Source organism: Glycine max, chromosome 17, assembly GCF_000004515.6.
Source record: "Glycine max cultivar Williams 82 chromosome 17, Glycine_max_v4.0, whole genome shotgun sequence".
Classification (NCBI taxonomy): domain Eukaryota; kingdom Viridiplantae; phylum Streptophyta; class Magnoliopsida; order Fabales; family Fabaceae; genus Glycine; species Glycine max.
In genome coordinates this window covers 39,891,711-39,895,930 of record NC_038253.2, presented here as the reverse complement: position 1 = coordinate 39,895,930, position 4,220 = coordinate 39,891,711, and positions in this window count along the sequence as shown.

Here is a 4,220-nt window from a genome sequence, read left to right as displayed (position 1 = left end):
ATAAAAAATAAAAAATGAAAAATAATATAAATAAAAGTATTTTTGTCTTTGTATATAAAAAAGACACTCTCCATTTCATTCTTTCTTGTATACACTAAACGAAACCTAAAATCCATTCTGTAAGTGATCGCTATCACCATTACACCTTACCATGGCGTCTCAACTACAATCACTTGATCAAGCACTCTTAACCAATCTCAAAAACTAACCACAAAAGCATAGAACTGAACAACTGTGTTTTTATTAGAGTGTAAATATATTTTTTTGTAAATCCATCGTCACATCTAAAATATATATTATGCTAACTACTACACTAAAAATTTATTGACAATTATTCTTTGTAGTATGCTTCCTCAGAGTGTAAAAGATTCAACTATAAGAATAACTTTTGTTTAATTATTTTAAAACTTATTCAATAGGTTATCTACTTTTATATTATAACAGAGAATTACTATTATCAAGAATAAGATATTTATACAGATAAACTTTTGATGTCATAGATCCTTGAAAAATAAAGATAAAAAAATTATAGGACTTTTACATTGTTGTATGTTTAAAATCTGCATAACACTGTCGAAATTTTTTCGCTTAACTTAATGTTTTATATTAAAAAAAAACATATCAATGGAGTTGAGTCTAATGAAAGGAGATTACGCTCCACAACTTAATGAACTAAAAAGGTTCCAATTCCTTCTTAAATAGATATCCACATACATTTAATATTTCACCTTGCTTTGAAGAAGAATGTATTTGTGGAAAAAAAAGATTCAAAATAACATTATTGTCCTGTTATATTTAGTAATTATTAACTGACAAATGAGAGAGTTTGAGTCTTTCCAACATGGACGAGATTGTTCCTGTCGAATGTTAGCCGAAATGTTTGTTTATAAGTAAATTTTATTATTCTTATTACCAGAATATAAGAAATAATCTAACTCTTGTACATAAAACATATTGAAATGAAAGCTAATCTTAAAGAGATACATGCACCATGCTCACACCAATAAAAAGACAAGTTAGAATCCTCTAAGACAGCTCGAAGTGAAGATATCGACCATATAATTAATCTTAATATATAGTATCCAACAAAGAAATCAATTCAAAGAACCTTGTCGACAAATAAATACTGTTCCGCCACATCAACCACAGACCAGAGACTTCGAACGAATTGAAAGCGAATTTTTCTGTTTGGTTTGATTAAACGGCTTGTGAAGAGAATGGATTTGATTGAACAGCTTCGGACCTGTTTGGTTATTTTATTTTGCAAATTAATTAAAATAAATTTCCCTTTAAAAAAATATATTCAGACGTGTGGGTTTTAATATTATTTCAACACACCAAAACTAATTCTCCATTATTAATCAAACGGGCTATTCACCCATTTTAGTGAGTGTGTTTGGGAACATGTTTACGTCAATACAAATGAGAATTTTCACTTTTCAAAAGCATAAAAACAAGAATGTGTAATTTTTTGGTTCAATGGACGTTTGTAGGCTTCAAAATCAAAAACACTATTAATTATTAAACATGAAAGAGTGTTTAACTTGGTGTATCTTACGATTAAAGTTGAGAGAGTAGAAAAGTATTTTTACTTTAGAAGCAATAATGAACCTTTTTGTAGTGTTTTGGATTAGATTAATGGTGAGAATTATTCAATTAACTTTTAATGGTGAATGCAAAATACTTTTTTTTCAGAGAAAGGAAAAGTACTTTAACAATTAATTATTTCTACTTTTTATGATTTTGAGGAATAAAATTGATTCTTGACGTTATCCAAACTCACCATTTTTTTTCTCTAAAAAAGTACTTTTTAACAAAATAAGCATTCTATGTTTTTTATGTGTCTGTTACAACTTTCTTTTTTTATAGAAAAAAGAGGTAGTTTTCTACTTTTTTTTAATAGGTAACTGTAACTTACTTCTTTAAAAATTATTTTTTAAAATTTAAACAAACTGATGCCCCGATTTTTCTCTTCTTCATTTGGTGTACTGAAATTTAATTACTATTGTACATTGAAATTCACAAAAAGCACTTCCCAAACGTTAATCCAAACATATCCTTAGTTATCAACTAAAACACTACTATAAAGTCAACCTAGTGATAGAGGTTAGATAATTTGCATAAAATTTATACCTCGTTGCTATGATCTACACCAAAAAAAATAATTGTAAAGCACTAATTTTTTTAAAATAATGTTGGTTAATTATGTAAAAAGAATACAACAAGATTCCTTCGTATGAAGGAATTTTACTGAAAGTATTATTTACTGAAATTCACAAAAAGCACTTCCCAAACGTTAATCCAAACATATCCTTAGTTATCAACTAAAACACTACTATAAAGTCAACCTAGTGATAGAGGTTAGATAATTTGCATAAAATTTATACCTCGTTGCTATGATCTACACCAAAAAAAATAATTGTAAAGCACTAATTTTTTTAAAATAATGTTGGTTAATTATGTAAAAAGAATACAACAAGATTCCTTCGTATGAAGGAATTTTACTGAAAGTATTATTTACTAATTAAAAATAATGTCAAGTATTTATTAGTATTATCTTTTTAATAAAAATTAAATTATCAACATAGATACTATAAGTCTATACAAATAATATAATACAATTTTATTAACATATATTTATTTCCTTTATTAATAGAATTATGTACTAATATAAGGTATCATATATAAAATTATAATGTTTATACTAATTACCAAATTATTTTTTATTAAATAAATATTATACTATTAAATCAGACGTTAAATCATTAGAGTACAGTAACCATGAAAATATTGCACTTACCAAAATATGATTTTACAAATTGGTCGAACATACCATTTTGTGTGTTTTCCTTTTATTGGTCATACTATACCCTTTAGTGTGGTTTGATTTTGAATTTTATACGATTAATAATGTTTTGTTGACTTTGTTCCAACATTTCTCAAAGCAAATAGAATAATCACTACATATTAATACTTCTTGAAAATGAACAATTTAAAATAATTTATATATATAAAAATTATAATGATTGTCTTAAATAAAATAATTTTAGGAAATGTTCTTTAACAAAAATGTTTTTAAAAAGTATTCTTTAATAGAAATGTTTTTAAAGACTTTATTAAACTATAATTTTTTTAAACAGTGGGATTTAATTCTAATAAGTAAAAAATAGTTCCAATTTGACTTATTCCCCATCCTTAATGGCTACCTAACAACTTCTGCTTTTCAAAATGGATCGAAGTCTCTAGCAAATGATAGGAAAATCAATCTCATAAGTATAATCAAATCGAATTTGAAAGCAAATTGAGTAGGTAGAGTGGACCGCTTTGTAATGTAGTAAAAACAAAAGAGTAAACAAGCTAGATTTGCATATACTCAAATGACTATTACCTATCATCAAAATGTTAAATATTTGGACAAAATGTTTTATCATTTATAATAATTTTATCTAACTTAAACAATATTATTATCGGTGAAAGATACTGTAATTTAGAGTTTAGACCAAAAAAACTCTCTTGCCTAAAGAATGTATAGAGGCGTGTTAAATATAAAGTTACAAAGCCTGATTTTAAGAAAATAAAATGGCGTGTGTTAGACAATGGTAACATATAATGCAGAAAGTACTTCCATTCCATATTCTTTCAACCAATTAGTACTCGACAGAGATCAAGTGTATCTATCTAGCTACCTGGTAGCTGTTTTCCAAATTGATATACATGCAAGTTTTTACTCACGTCCATGTGTCTGGGGATAAATGTATGTATGTGATTATTATTTTTCCAGCTTACTATTTCCTTCCATCATGGAAAAAGAAAATTTTAAAATATCAAGTAAAGTGTGTCCTTTCATTCTGTTGTTTTCTAAATGAATCTTGTTAATCATTGTACTTATGTCTAAGTATATATATATATCCACGCTGATGAAGTGATATTTAACATTATTTATTTGAAGAAAAACTTATTCAATATTTTTTATGTTATAAACATTTTACGTTTTATTTAACACTTTTGGCCTTTTCCCATTAACCATTATTTTATTCTCTTTAATCCTTTTCAAAATTAATTTTAAAAAATTGGATTACAATTTGATTCATAGAGCATATTTGCATTCGATTGCTTAATCTTAACAAAAAGAAATATATTTTTTATAAGAAACAATAACTTTAAAGATTGTGATTAAAAGTTAACAACTGTTCAATATTTTTTTATTGTAGTAAGCATAT